This window comes from Serinus canaria, chromosome Z, assembly GCF_022539315.1.
Source record: "Serinus canaria isolate serCan28SL12 chromosome Z, serCan2020, whole genome shotgun sequence".
In the NCBI taxonomy this organism is placed as follows: Eukaryota; Metazoa; Chordata; class Aves; order Passeriformes; family Fringillidae; genus Serinus; species Serinus canaria.
The window spans coordinates 38,489,049-38,505,236 of NC_066343.1; the positions used below are offsets into that span (position 1 = coordinate 38,489,049).

At 40.5% G+C, this 16,188-nt stretch overlaps 1 long non-coding RNA gene across 1 annotated transcript; it reads right to left on the reverse strand.

Moving 5' to 3' along the window:
* Window positions 1-272: 272 nt before the first annotated feature.
* LOC108963257 (uncharacterized) lies at window positions 273-1,903 on the reverse strand. The gene is made up of 2 exons (XR_001991953.2): window positions 1,742-1,903; window positions 273-494 (listed from the first exon to the last, which is right to left on the reverse strand). It is a non-coding gene; the product is annotated as an uncharacterized LOC108963257 (long non-coding RNA).
* Window positions 1,904-16,188: the final 14,285 nt, after the last annotated feature.

Here is a 16,188-nt window from a genome sequence, read left to right on the forward strand (position 1 = left end):
AATGTCTATGATATCACTTTGAAGAATAATCATAGCATTTAAATTGGAAGTGCTAGGAAAACAGTAATTTTCCAGCTAAGCAGAACAAGTAGTATTTATTGACCTTAAGTTTCTGTGATGTCTAACTCATCAGGAAGATATTTTCTTATCAATACATAACTCACCAAAGCAACCTGTGTCACCAGTAAAAAAAACAATTCCTCCTTCCTTATAAATGATGCAGTTAGAGGTATGCTGGACATGATTCAAATTGAATGAGATCACAGAAAAACTTGAAATTAGAATAGTACTTCTTGTTCTTAAAAACAAAAATTCCCCATGTGGATGTTAACTACGGTCCCAAGAAATGAGCCAAAAATTAATCTCCAGATGTCACAGCAGTACATTGCATAACTTGCTCCACGCCAGATATCCAGAGTCAGAGCCACAGCCCTTCCGAGGTCCCCTTCACTACGCTCCAGAGGGATTTAAGCTGATGTTCAAGGACTCCTTTCCTGCAGAAAAATAAAGCAGATAAAGCGGAGTTCCTCAGCAGTGCATACTTGTCCATCATCTGCCTGTCTTAAAGGAGTTATTGGGGGACCTCAGGCTGAGACCAGACGCAGAGCAGCCAGGGAAGAGACATATCCTGGGAAAGACACTCTTCTAGTGGACACAGAACAAAGAGGGCAGAAAAAGACCTGAGAGAGCAAAGGATTTTGTGTAAACTCCTGTCCAGGTGATAGGTTAGTGGGGGGTATAAGTGCAGCCTTGCCTTCCCTTCTGGCCTTAGTTGAAGGCTGATCACGCTACCAGATCACACTGGTATATACTCAGTACAGTTACTTATGTACTTCAACACTCTCCAAACTAATACTCAGGTTGTTTGAAGGACATATTCTGGTGTTTGTCAGTAATATGAACTGAGATAAGAAAAAATAAAGAATTCACAGCCAGGGGAAAGATACAATAGTAAATCATGACTTAAAAATCAGATCCACCCAAGTTCATACCAACATCCTTTTAGCATGTCAGCAGGCACAGAGATTTCAATGATTATATACTCATCATATCTGCCTGCTACTGCCTCATTTTATTGCTTCAAAGGCATGTAAACATCTTCTTGCTACACGGATAAGCAAATCCAGGATGGCATTACCCAGGGTGATGGGAAAGGAATGACTTAGTGGCTAACCTCACCACAAAACCAAAAGCCTGTGGTACAGAGCAAACAAATTCTGAAGTTAGGGCCTGTCAGTCAGATAGCTGGTGGACAAGCAACCCTTAAGATGTAATCCCGACCTCAGAACAACCCTCACCTATACCCTTTAAAAGTCCATAAACTCCTGCAGCCAGAGAGCTGCAGTGAGCAATGCCTCAGTAGCGGGTGTGTGCTTCCTGCCACCTAGAGGAATCCCAGAAGGTTCCTGATGGCTGGAAAATTAATGGTGCTGGAATTTCTTCCCCCCAAAGGGCACCTCAGCAGCTGGTAAAAAGAGCGGCCGCTTCTGCCACTGCCAGCCTCAGACTCCCAGGGGACTGCGGACTGCTGAGCAGAAGCTTTCCAGGCACAAAAGAATTTCTGTGACCTCAACAGCAGTGCCAGGAAATAGACTCTAATCCCTGGCAATTAAGTTTACAAGAAATACACAGCCCATGGGGGGATGTTTAAGTGCAGCCAGCAAGTTTTGTGTGGAGATTGGTTATTTCTCCTCCCTGCCCCAGTCCCTCAGAGATTTACAACGCAAAAAGGGCTACATACCTTCTAAGTCGGGACACCAGGTGGAATGTACCTGCCATTTTTCTGTGCCGCACAAGGCTAAATTGGCTGTTCACAAAATATAAGAAAAGCATAATTGTTTTCGCAAGGAACCTAGGCAGGTTTCTGGGAAGGAACCCGAGCTCATGGTTCATGTTTGGCAGGAGTGATACAAAAAGCTGGGTAGAGGAGCGGGGGTGTAGATTTCCCATTAGTTAATAGGGCTATTAGCTTGAGGGCCTCTGCAGTATTTTTCTGACATGCACCCAGATCTGCATGTAAATCTGCTGTGGTGGAAGACATGTCAGGGCCTCCTCCCTCCTAGTTAGATGGTGATGACAAAAGGATTTAAAGCCATCTATCACTGCTTCCAGAAAGCAGAACTTCTACAGAAAGGGTGTGCTCATCTGCAATTACAATGGCCAGCTATAATTCATTGCTGCATGTAGTTAAAATGTCAGCTGAGACCTGGCATGTCAAGTTCAGGAGTGTTTCAAATGGGACAACCAGGTGATACCTGGAAATGGTGCTGCAAGCCAGAGTGGGAAATGAGTGGTGTTCAGCTGTGTGGGTTGGGACAGGACACAACCACAGGCCTGAAACAGTGAGGGAATTCAGTAAGGCAGTGTGGGTCTGGAGCTAGAGCTATGCAGGCACAAGGATTTAAGGAAGCCAGTGATCTAGTGGGGTAGGGGCTGGGCCAGGATGCGGGGGTAGAATAGAGATATAACAGGGCAATGGAAGAAGACTCAGGAAAACAGCAAAAAATTAACTCATGGATGTGGGGAAAGCCCTTCTCAGGGAGCCTCCCTTCCCACAACAGCTCATCCGACTGACAACTTCAACTCCGGAAGACTGGGGAACTGCAGCTTCTGCTGCTGAACTTCTTTTGCTGGCAAACCTGCTGGAGAGAGGGTGAGCAGCGTGAAGCCAGGGGGAAGCTCACAGCTGTGAGAGGGAGGGCATGTTTGCTACAAACACCAAATTCCCCAAATCTTCTTGTCCCATCATTTCTCTTCTCTCTGCTAGATTCATCTTACTTCAGCATGGTGTCCGCACAGGGAGAAAAATCTGCAACTGCCATCAGTTACTTAGAAAAACTGGCAATGGTTTTCGAGCACTTAGGGACATAGGCTTTTTAACTAGAAATAGCTTTTCAGTTTCATTACTGAGTGCCATGTTAAAACAGCCCCAAATGTCTGCAAAGGTGAGCATCTGATGTCTCAACACCCAAAGTGCAATTTAAGTTCTGAAGCAGAAGGTGCACCTAAATTTGAACTAGTCTTAAGTAACATAGAAGAGCTATTTCACCTAGACAAGGACTCAGGCCTCAAGAAGAAGCAGCTGTTACATTTAGGTTTGATACCCAGGAAAGGAATTGGAAAGAAGCATTATTTTATAAAGGGGAGACTTCACTAAAACTCGAGGGTAGTTACAAAAGACTGATAGCTTACAGGGATTAAAAGCCCCAAAAGTAGTTTAAATGTGAAAGATGACTACTGAGATTCAGAAAATTTATGTACAACCAAGAAAGGAAACCAGACAGGAAAAATTCTTCCAGTGAAATGAAACCAGTAGGGTTTTTTGAAAAGAAAATCTTCATGATTTAGAAATTTGACACAGATGAAGTCAGCAAACAAGTATATAAATTAGAGGAGGAACTATGAAGGAAAACGGTTAAACTGGATTTTCCATAGCAAATGGCATAAAGCCTTAAAAGAAACACTAGCAGATCAATTAGATGTACCTGACTCAGCAAACCCATGAAAGAAATGGGAGACGTTTGATGCCTATTGATGAGGAGATGTGCAATTTCTTGCAAGAATCTTTATTGCTTCAATAATGTCAATGAAATATCTCCTAAGCTGGAGGTGTCAGAATGAAAAATGGAATTAAATTTGTTCTACATGACATACATCAGGGGTTTATGACAGCAATCAGGAATCAAGGTAACAAAAAAGGTGAGACAGGTAACAAAAAACAGCAGTTACAGTCCAGTAGGTTGAAGAGTATATAATGTATCTGTATTTCGGCCATAAATAATAAAATATGCTTATCCTTTAACCACCTTTAATCCTTTATCTCTGCTAGCACAGCTAGAAATAGTTTGCTTCTTTTTGTATGCATTTAGAAGTCTGAGTCTAGATTCCTTTTCAACGTAAGAATGATCTTGATTTATGAGAATGATGTGATGACTTTACAGAGGTGAGAAGGACCTTCCTCAGGTTGAATGTTCCTCGAGCCCATCATCCTCTTTGGGACACTGATGGAGACCCAAATTTTGAGTTCCCTTTTCTTCCTATGGAAAGAAAATTAATTCTACCTTAAAATTGCCAGAGAGAAAAAACTTGTAAAAAAGTGTCTTCTCTAGATTAGGATTCCATTACTTTTGTATTAAGTTTTTTTCTCCCTTCTCACCATTCATTTTTTCTTTAAGTCTTAGTCGTTTATTACTTACTTGGTGGTTTATTGTCAATTTTTTGATCACATTGTCTCCACTTCCCTCTTTTGCCTTTCTTTCTCTCCCCTGAAAGCCTCTTTCTATAACTAAGAAATGTCTTTGCAAAATCTAGTACAGTACTGAATAGATAACTGATGAAACATCCCACTCTTACTGTCTGCCCCTGGACTCTTGAAGTGCTCCAGCATGACCATCATTTGGGTCGTGATCCGGGGCATCACACTCCACCCTTCCTTGCTCTCTGCTGCACCATGCTTCCCAGGACAACATTCCAAGCTGAGTTCTCAGACTCGCAATCCCCACATCTCACCCATATTCCTGGCTTGTTTTCTTCTCAGCTAAACTATTACACCTCCATCTAGCATTGCAATCTCCCTGCTGACTCCATCTCTCAAGTCTTCCATGAAGCCACAGCCTAATTCTGCTGTCAGTAGGGCACATTCAAAACAAACCCCCCTGGACTCCTAAGTGGTTTGGAGCCAATTTTTGTTTATGCTACAGCTCAGTGTAAGCCAGAAGCAGCGTGCTTTTGTGCAAACAGTAATGCAGTTGCACAGATACAAGCCATGCTAATGTGCTTATCTGTGTGGGCCTCGCGCATCCCATGGGAGACTCGGCTGGGCAGCAGCCAGCAAATGGCAGCAGCAACTGGATGCAGGCAGGGACACAGCTGGGGGAGGGGGCTGATGGGCTTCTCCCTCTGCCTTTACTTTCAGTGCAACCAGCTAGAGGACCCTAGGCACAATTTCATCCTTCCAGTACATACGAGGGCTTGCTCTCTGTTTCCCTGCAGTCGTGTTTCTGAGGAGTTATCCTTCTCTGGTAGCAGGCATTGAAACCAGCAACTTGGTTCTGCAGGCTTTAGGGGAATATGTCATCACACCCACATAAAATCCCAAAATGTCAGAGGAACAAAAGGACACAAACAGCAAGAGCATTCTCATGCCTCCATTCCAAGCATGCAGTTCTCATTCACAGCTTTGGATCAGAAAGTTCCCTGGCAAGCATCCTTTTCACATTTTACACCCACATATTATGGGTGTGGGTGTGTGTGTGTGTGTTACTGCAAATACCCAGTGAGAGCCCATTTTTTTTGTATGAGAGAAGCCTTCTGAACTGATATTTTGGAAGCCATTATGTGATGTTAGCCAAACGCTAACATTATTCTATTTCGCCCACATACTGCTGGAAGCCAGAAAATGAGGCAGCTGCCTGCTGCTGCTGTAAGTTTGCCAGGTTGGCACTACAGCACTTGCAGCCTGCCACCAGCTCCAACCAGCTCACAGGTAGCAACAGGCACATAATTCACATTTATGTCTCGAGAACAAATTGAGCTCAGCAATTGTGAGGCTTTCAGCAAAATTCCCATACAGCCTTTTCTTTATTTGCAGAACTAGAAAAATACTTGTAGAAAGAGCATCAACTTAGGATGAAATGTGTACATATTTCAGGATGAAAGACTCTTATTAAAACTGAAATGTCACTAAGTGGGATGACCTCCCTCTTTACCAAATAAAAATTATGTGTATGTTTCTTTTCTGATTTTAGTCTAGCCAGGTGTTTTGGGCTGTCAAGATCACATGGGATTTAGTGCCCTTGAGAAAGCCATATTTCCAAAACGAGCAATTTACTTGGAGCATCTAGAGATTCCAGCTTTTTTTTTTTTTTTTTTTTACCTAAAAAATGTTTGAATAACAAAGAAACTAAGCCATTTCACCACTATTGCTTACACATGTGGCTCACCTGGTATTTGCATTTCTGACATAATTCTATTGTTGTGCCTCTTCTGGGCAGGATATTTTCAGAAATTAGACAACAGGAAGCAATCTAGTGAGATTTCTCCCAAGAGCTCAAAGACTGGAACACAGCTTTTTAATGACTTTGAAAAGAGAATTTCTAGATATCAATCATGCTGACAGTTCTTTCTGCCAGAGAGTTTTAATAGTCCATAAGGTTCCAATTTGTCATTATTTTTTTTATTCTTCTTTAAAAACAAACTTAGTCATTTTGGAAATAGTTGTGGGTAGTACTAAAAAACATTTCCAAGAGAACATCTTACCTAAGAAAACCAGCCAAAAATGTGAACAGAAGGAGAAATCATTCCAGTCTTTAGTTCCTTAATAGCACATTTTGGAAAGCAAAAAAGCATAAGCCCCAAACTGCTGTTACTACCGAAAGGGGTAAGAAACAGCTGAACAGCATATTTTGAGACAGAATTTTCTGCACACTTTTGCAGCTATGGGCCACGCTCTGAGCAGACACAGCCAACCAGAGCCTCCATTCCTATAAATCAGCCTAGTTCCAGATCACCAGAACTGTCCCATGACACACAAGAAGAGGTCTGGAGACTCAGTATTTCACAAACATGTATTTCATGTGTGAGATTATTGTGTACTCTGAAATCTGAAGGACAGGGTTGAGTATTTTGGGGAATGACAGAAGGAAGAAGTGATTGCAAAATGGAATAGCAACATATTCCAAATTCTCAGATTCAACAGGTTAGACTTCTACCTCTTGAATCAGTCCCATGCAACTGCAGTGAAGGTTAACTGTTGGTCCTCCTTCCTTAGAAAACTTCTGAGGCCACTTGACTACCTCCACAAGATGAATTACAGAAATAGGCTAGCTGTTCCCTACAGCACTGTCCTGTTGTAACAGCAACATAAATCCGCTGACTTTCAAAGAACCACATCGAATTTACACAGCACTATGGTGGCAGGGAGGGAAAGATTCAACAAGTGGTTTCTTTTGTTTAAATTCACCCTTTTCTGTAATGAGACAGTGCTCCAGGATAAAGTGTCTTCAAACATCATCAAGTCTTTCTTCATAAAGAGGTGCATAGGACAGGCAGGTTGGAAGCAGGGGGGAAACAAAAGAAACAGCCTCCAAAAGGAAATATCCTCAGACACGTGCACATAGATCTAAACCTGAGGACTGTGCTTCTCTCCGGCACGCTGCAGCCAGAAGCTGAAGGGTCTTCCAGATTTGCTCCCAGCATTTAAAAAGGTGAAACCTAGCACCTTTATTTCTTGTGGTAAGTGCCAAAAGCTTTTTCACTGTCTTCCTTTAGCAAAATCAGTTCTTAAGCAATTTTTACATTTTCATTTAGATATTGATCTATTGTATTCTCAAGACCTTGGAAAGATTTCTCTTGGCTTGACTAAGGGTTAGATCATACCTTTAAAAATGCATCAGTGAGAAAAAAATCAGGGGAAAAGAAAGCAGAGACAGACAGGACGTAATTTTACATTTTGTTGAGTTTTGATTTTAAGAAAAAAAAATCTTCAAGAGCAGATAGCTTTCCAGCAGATTCCCTTTTCAAAGAGGGCTTGCACAAGCTTGGAGAAGGGAGCACAGGGGGATGGCAACCACGATGCTGATGCCAAAGGCCCTACATAGGTGGTGCTGCATTTCAAAATCCTTCTCCAGATGACAGGACACCAAAGAACAGTCTTGTATTCCTTGTTTGGGCAGCTATTGGTAAAAACAGGATATTGTGACTGGACAGTAATTCACAGTTATGGAATCACAGCACCATCTAGACTGGAAATACCCTTAAGATCATTGAGTCCAACTGTAATCCTAACACTCCCAAGTGCACATTAAACCATATCCCCAAGTGCCATATCTACACATTTTAAATGCCGGCAGGGATGCTGAATCAACCACTTCCCTGTTCCAATGCTCAATCACTCTTTCAGTGAAGAAATTTTCCCTAATATCTGATATAAACCTCCACTGGCACAACTTGAAGCTGTGCATATATATATTTTTTTTTTTTTTCACCATTTCAATTCTCAGTGACAACTGAAAACTGGTAATAATAAAGGGCTGGAAGTGTTTACCTGCCTACACTATTCCTACACCACTCATGCTTAGTAGGGCACATTCTCCATTGATAACAAATCAACAGAAGTTTCAGGAGGACCTGCTTTCTTTTCCCAGTACAGGTAAAACATATAACTTTGTGTACCCTTAATCCCACACCTCAGAGCAATGGGATACTCTACTGGGAGCAAGTTAGCTCCTTGAGCTTCCCATTTTCCGGACAGTGGTGTAAAGGCAACTTGGGCTTTTAGATGGTTGTGAATACCACATGCAGCCTTGACAAAGGAAACACAACAGGCAGTCATATGGACACCAGACTCAGAGAAGCTGCAGTAATTCACAGTTTACAAAACTATTTCCATTTACAGGATGAGCAAAAGGCCTGAGTGTCTTTGTGCGATTTACTGGTTAAATAATACCTGTAAATACCTTTTTGCTAGGGTAAGTAGCCAGTGTGATCCTCAAAAATCAGAAGTGCACTGGTTCTAAAAATCTGAAAAGTAGCCACATTTATACTATTTTTAGTACAAGAAATGCCATTGTGTCTAAATCCACTCAACTACCTAAGTAATATTCTTGAACCTGAAAATCGAATTCATTTTACACTTAAATAGGTAGATGCAGTGAAAAATTCAGACATAGAAGCAGACATTGCATTTGTAGCTAATTAGGGAAAACTGGATTGAGCCCAGATGTGGATTATGCAAAGTGATTACTGGTGTTCTTTAGAAGCTGATAATTTTGAAAGCATTTCCTTGTGTTTGTTCACTTTTTCCAGTAAACCAAGATAAAAAAGATTCTAAAGGGAGGAAAATAGGTTTCTACAAAGTAAAACTGTCAGTGGCAATTATTTCCATCATTTCAAATTGACATGTATGGTAGTTAACGACTGGGTCACAGCCATTCTTTCAATCAAAACTTGCTGTTTAGCTGTAATCCAAAGTAAGAACTACATATATCTTTCAAGAAGGGAGTGGCATTAAATGTAGAACTCCACACAATAACTACCACTGGAAATGTCTATGAAATAGTATTATTAAGCATTAATTGTTAATGGTTAGACTGTACTATGTTTAATTCAAAAAGGTTCTGAAGTGAGTGAAGATGTTTGTCAAGTAAGAAGCCAGTCAACCTGAGGAAAAGAGACAGAAACAGAATTCCTAAAAGAAAGAGTGCCAGTGCTGTGCCAGGACCTTTGAGACAGCATTAAGAAATACAAAAAATGTGTTGCACAAATAAGCAGCAAAATACTTGTAAATCTCCTTTTGAAAGAGAATTTATTAAATTTTTTTCTGATAGCTTATCAAACTGCCATCAGAATATTGGGGTGGAAATTGAAAAAAAAATTAATTAATTTGGAAATCAATTTATGCTGTCTTTTTGGTGGGAAATTTGCCCATGTGCTTCATTTTACAAAGCTGAGAAGTGGTTTGGCAGTATCCATAGTAGCTTCTGCTTTCTTTCTTTCTTTTTCTCTCTGTTTTTAAGGTCTACTGATCTTATTGTTAAATACTAGCAAATTGGCATAAATGAGTCTTAGAATTGAGTAAGAAAGTTTCCAAAGATAAAAACTGTCATTCTGCCATGCAATCATTACAAATTAACATGATTTTTAAAACCTTCTGGTTTTTGCAATCATTGGTTGAATTACTCTCCTCTATTTGTTGTAGTTATGTTGACAATTATTGCAGCATAAACATGAAATATATTTTGATTACAAAACAGATGGAATTTTCCATTTCCATTCTGCCATGGTGAACAAATTGGACTCTAATATTTTCTGCTTCTGTTCCTCAAGACAGTATAAGATGATTATTGTCCTATAAACAGAAGGAATTCAACACTGCACAATTTTCTCAGGCTACTGTCCCATGTAGCAGAAAATAATTTGCAATTCTCATTCCCACCAGTCACCTCCACCCTGTTAAAGCGCCAGGACACCCATGCAGCACTTAGCCCACATTATATCTGAGTCCCTGAAAAAGGATGGCATAACCAGATGTGCACCTGGTGCATGTCAAGTATAGAATCAAACATATGGGCCTAGGCAGCGTGAAGATGAGCCAGACAGGGGAGCAGACAACCATGAGCCAGTAGATGCTCCTTCACTTCCCTCTGCAGTGGGAAAAGCAGACTCTGAGTTTGCAGCCAAGCAAACAGGTTAGAAGCAGATGAAGACAGTCTGCGAGTGCAGTGCAGCAAAAACTCATTAGTAGTCTCAATACCCCAAAGCTCAACTACTGTCTGCTTCTTGGAGGAACTACAGAAAAAGATGGTTTAAAAGAAAACAAGTCTGTTTGGGGAGTGTTTCCCGCAAGTTCTTTCTGAACAAGAGAAGAGCATCATGACAAAAACCACAAAGGCACTTGTTTGCCCCTTAGGGAAGTGATGAAAACCCAGTCATCCAGGGGATTTTCAACTAGTTCTGGACAAGATGAATGTAAGGGCAACTGGGTCTTGGGGAAGCAGGTTGGTGGATGACAATGCCTACTTCCTTTGGTATTCTTACTAAGAGGAACAACTGCAGGCATGAATTATGAAAAATTGCACACTGTGGACATTTGTTAAGATTCAGGGCAGAATTATAGTGCATTAAAAGACTTGTTAGCAAAAGGGACTTTATCATGTTATATAAAGCCAAAACACAGACATCTGTGGAAAAAAAAAAAGTAGTAGTGACAGGGTAATAAATAATTATCTTGCACAGGATTGACCTATGCTTAATCAAAGTGAATGTGGATGGAAGAACTGGAGCTTTAATGAGCCATATTTCATTTGTGAGCATAACTATTGTCCTCACAGTGCTGGATTCATAGAACTGCACATATAAATTACCATTAGGGAAAACAGGAAAACTATACTCTATACTCATTAGCCTCATATAGAGGTCTTTCCTAATTCACAGGCATATGCTGTTTTTCCATGTACTCATAAACCATCTGCTCCGTTCTTTGCTTACATTTTGGCCTCAGCACAAAACAGCTTTTATTTTCACAGTTAAATATTCCCATACTGAGCAATATATGCAGGAGAATGTATTGGTAGCTGTGTACAGTTATCTGTTTATGAGACCAAGAAATAAACTTGTCTATATAGATAATATTGCATTTTAATCATATTATTAAAACATTGATTGTAACTTTCCTAGCCTATTTGAACTTCTTGCAGGGACAGAAATTTAAAAGTGATAGCAGGAGAGAAAGTTAAAGGTAAGACTGATTTAAAAGCCTTACAGTTTCAATAAATTACAGTAGTATTAGTATCAGATAAAGATGTTTCTAGGAATGCAGAAGAAAAAATTCTGCCCCGATATCTATCCTTGCAATTCCAGAATTTAGCTTATAACTTTTACCTTGATAACATCTTAGAGACTGAGGCTGCAGCATCAACTAATGACTCATTCCTACACCGAGCTCTTTAAAAAGTGCACAGTTTCACATGGGTGCCAAGTATTTCTTCACAGTCTTTCATTTGCTTAGTCAGAGAGATTTCTGTAAGTAAAATAAAGGTATGTTTTTGATGTGGATGCAGTGATATCCACATGAATCCTACAAAATGAAGTCTAGTGATGAACACAGTATTTGGGGTTCCCTAATCTTTATTCTGGGAGTACATGAGAAGGCACAGCAAGGTGTCCCTTTGAGGGGTGTGCACAGTACCTCCAGAATCCCCTGCCCTGGATGCGAGCCACATGACTTTTGCACAACCATTCTTGACTACGGTTCACTGCCTCAGGAGACCCACAATGCTGTGTTTGCTTCCTCAGCCCCAAGGTCCCTGACAGTGCCCTTGCCCCACTCCCCCAGCTGAGACCTGACATTCCCTCCGCTCATGTCCCATCTACAGCAAGGCCCCCTTGAAGCATCAGTGAGATCAGGCCTCAAGACTTCTTCCGAGAACTTGCCAAATGCCAAATTTCAGATGGTTTCAACTCAAACCCAGGAATCTGACCAGATTTTCTTGAAAACGGGCCCAGTTTCATTTAAAACGTGTTACAGACTTCAACAAACAGAGTCTGGGTTTTGACTTTCTTGTGAAACTTGAAACCACATGTGTTCCGCATGGTTTAGGTTTTTGTTGTGAATATCTTACACAGCTCTATGGGAATAGCCTTTTCTTGTGGGCTTTTAGCATTTCCTATCCCAGCCAGAACCATAAAAAGCAAAGGCTGGAAAATATGAAAACTTCAATTATGTGGAAAAAAAGAGGGACTTAACTTTTTAAACCTCAGACAATGTTTGTGTTCATCTAGAGTGGAGAGTGAAGTTTTGGATTAATTCATGTTTTATTTTAGCTGTTAGCCTTAATTAGGTGCATTCAGGAGAAATCACTTCCCCTCTAATATAAAATCATGGAGCCTGTGACACATGGAAATTATAAACACTTTGAGTGACTTGGGAGATGGGTGTTGGCTTTGCAGCAGCTGAAGAGCAAATATTTACAGTACATTATGCTTTGCTTCACTTCTAAATTATTATCTTCCCCTTTGGAATAATCAATTTGCCAAAGACAGATTTTTACTAATGTTAGTGCCCTCTTCATTCATTTTGCTGTAGAGAATTATTTTCCCCACATTTATATATTGAAATTTCTTGCCCTAGTTCTCAGCAGAGTCAAATGAAAACTGAGGAAATTCCTAATTTGTCATCTCTTTTATCCTGAATCACACCGTGGCTTCTGAAAAAATTTTCCACTTCTGTGGTTTGTCTTTCTTTTTTCACAATAAAAACACAAATACTTAACTCCCCAACAGAGATAATAATTAATTCATCTCCATGATGAGATATTAAAATAAAAATGTATTTGTAATGTTAATTAGTGGTATCATAATTACTTATTCCAAAAGCCCAAAGAAGCTGTTACTTTACAGATTACTTAAATTAATGTTAAAAAATTCCCATCTTTCGTCTCAAAGGGTTCACTTATGGGAGGTTAAATATAGGAAAAGAAATACTATGACATAAAAGAGAAGAAATAATTACATATGCCATTTTTATTCCCCTGATATAACTTCTGCAGAGCATGATGTGCTATTAGGCTTTGCAATAAAAGTGCAGCAACCTGGCTTTGCGCTTACACAATAGCTAAAGCCATCTGCGTACGTGTAAAACCTTTGCTGGCAGGTTTCCATGTGTGGTTCATGCATTCCTTCACCTATGCAATTTGAAGCTGTCAAAAACTAATTAAATAATTATGTGGTTGTTACTGCAGCTGTGTGTATTCTTCATTACGTTATAAGGCTGCGGTTTGAGGCACTCTCCTGCTCTAGGTTTCAAAATATTAGTAATGGAAGGTGTGTTGTCACTGCATGTTCAGCTGCTGCCAGAAAAAGCAGAGAGGGAATGGAACAGCCTTTCATGTCAGTCTATCATTACACTTAACAGTGTATGTTCCCTTCACACAGCACAGAGGTGAAAATACAAATTGACTTCTTGCAGCCCTTCTTGTTGGTCATAGTTTGGCATGGCCTGTCCTGAATAGAAGACAGAGAAAAACCACTGCAGTACTTCCACAGCGGGTGGGTACATATCTAAAGCCTGTATGTTGTTCTGTAACAAGGTGATCTGGAGGCTGACAGCAGAAGGGGAGAGTTTGTGGAGAAGACCACTTCATCACCTCCCTGGCCAAGAAGGACACTGCTATCAGTCATGCTCTTGACTCACTCCCTGGCCCCAAGGAAAACATTCCCTGGGCCCAACTGCCCTAACAGTAAATCATGGATAACTTTGTATTACCTCCTCCAAGAACACATCAGCAGAGCTTATTAATGACAGTGATTCAGCTTGATCTAAGACTTAGGGTGCTACCCAGATGCAACATGGTATAACAATATGCTTTCATTGTCAATGATGCTAGATTAGCACATCACCACCAAATAGCACTCAATTTTTAGTTGAAGAATAAAGAGCTGTCACTGTAATAAAATAATCACCAGTCATTACCCCTACCCTTCTGTTGGAAAAGATTCTTGTACACAGAAAAACATGGCTACTATTTACATTGAAAATAATAGGGTATATGAGTACTGGGAGCCAGCCCTGCCTCATGTCTCCTGCCCACAGGGAGAAAGAGAAGGGTAGAAGTCTCAGTGAAGAAGGCATAGAGATCTTCACAGAGGAAGACATTTCTCAAGACTGCTTGATGAGTCCACTGAGGCAGCTAAATCCAGGTAGCGCTGCTCTTTCCAGACCAAACCAGCCCATATCAAAGACATTTTCCACTGCTACAAAAGATATGCCCTGTTTGCATGTGCACTGTACAATTTACATTTATCTTTTGGAGGAACAGGGGGTTACTGCAGCTGCAAAGCTGCATCATACAGAATGTCTCCAATTTACCGTATATTTTGAACTACTTTACTTTTGGTAAGTTTTTCCTCTAATTTATGTAAAGGTCTCATCATCTGCAGTTGTCTGCTTGGCTGAATGTTCAAACTACTAATAATGTTCAAAATACTAATAAAGGGAAAAATCCAGATGCTAATTTTCTTAGTATTATACCTGCAGTATAATACATGAGTGCAGATCCCTTCCTTCAAATGTCTTCAGACAATTTATCACTATCAGTCTAGATGCCACTCTGCCTTCCCCAGTGCACTTGGCAGCCATGACAAAGTGGTTTAAAATCATCTGTTATCTCTAGCAGCCTTTTTTCTAGAGCCTTTCTCAGACTTTCCTTCAGAAAGCTTATAGGTGAGTCATAGTAAAATTCCTGAAAGCTAAAATTAACAGAAAATAAGCTACTTTTTCTGAAAATCCCAGCTGGAAGTTGACAACCCTTCCATTTTTCAAGGGATAGCAGGCAGCAGTGCATGTCTTTGGGTCCCTCTTGTGGTCTGGCAGCAACTAGCTGCCGTCATCAACATAGCCTTGCATGATCCCAAACACAGACACACAGGAGACACACATGCTTCCAGACACATGGCCAGATCCAGCACTGACAAAGAAAGGGAAAAGGTGCCAGTAATCCGTGGTCCATGTCTATTTGTTATCATTACCAAAACTATTGAAATTCCAGGGAAATACTATGTACTACAGAGCTACTCCATTTTCTCGTTGCAGCCTTCTTGATTAAAAAATAATAATTATTATTTGTGAAACAATTGTAGATTACAGCACAACATGCATAAAGCGTATCAAGATATTACTGTGTTTCAGATAACTTCCAGATATACATCCAAGATAGTATATTTGAGATTTCGAATAAATGTATATTCAAGATTTTGTGCATTCAAGATTTGTACATAGTATATTTCTATATTCAAGATTCTGAAGGCACTCTTCTCCTGAAACATAGCCTTTGAGATTACTACAAAGAAAAGTCTATTTGTGGCAATATAAATTTAGTTTTGGGGGCATCTTTTAAATTATTAAAATATGAAAAATAACCTTTTTCACCCTTTCTGAGCTCCAGTCGGTTAATAGAATAACAACCTCAAAATCAGCTTTAACATCTAGGCTATAGCTTGAAACCACAAACTTGGGAAAGACAAGAGAAAGATGGAGTGAGAAAATTTTCTTTAATATGGGTGGCCCTGGCCAAAGCAGCAGCCTCTTTTTGGTACCTGTGTCCATCCAAGCACCAAAAGGCAACCAAGCACCAAAAAAGGCATATAACATCAGGTCCTGGGGACAAGGTGCTTCAGAAGAGCCTCAGTAGTGCTGGCTCTTCCTTTCACCTACTCTTGCTACTATTCCAGATCCTCAGAAGGCATAAAAGGGTCAAAGAGATATAAAGCAGCAGCTGGGCAAAGAAACCAGTGCAACATCTGAAGTCATAAAGAAGAGCAGCATGTGGGATCAAAGGAATGTGTGCTAATGAAGGAGGCTCATCCCAGACAAAAGGCTGCTTGTTGTACCCTTGTTTTCTCCATCATCCAGCTGCCTGCACTGGCTATACCCATGTTCAACCTTGCTAATTAATTGTTAGCATGTGACAACTTCACAGCCTTTTAACTGCCCAAGTACTTGCCACCTCAGGGCCTCAAAGGTCTCCCACCCCTCCCAGATAAGTGGGCAGCTTTGCCCATATTCCTAAAAAAAAAATGATATGCCACTCATCCCTCCTTGCCTCTGAACAGCTCCCCAGAACTGGCAGAGACTCATCTGAGCCCCCTTCTCCTAACTCCTACTGACCCCTCCCAAATTTCTTCACCTACCTG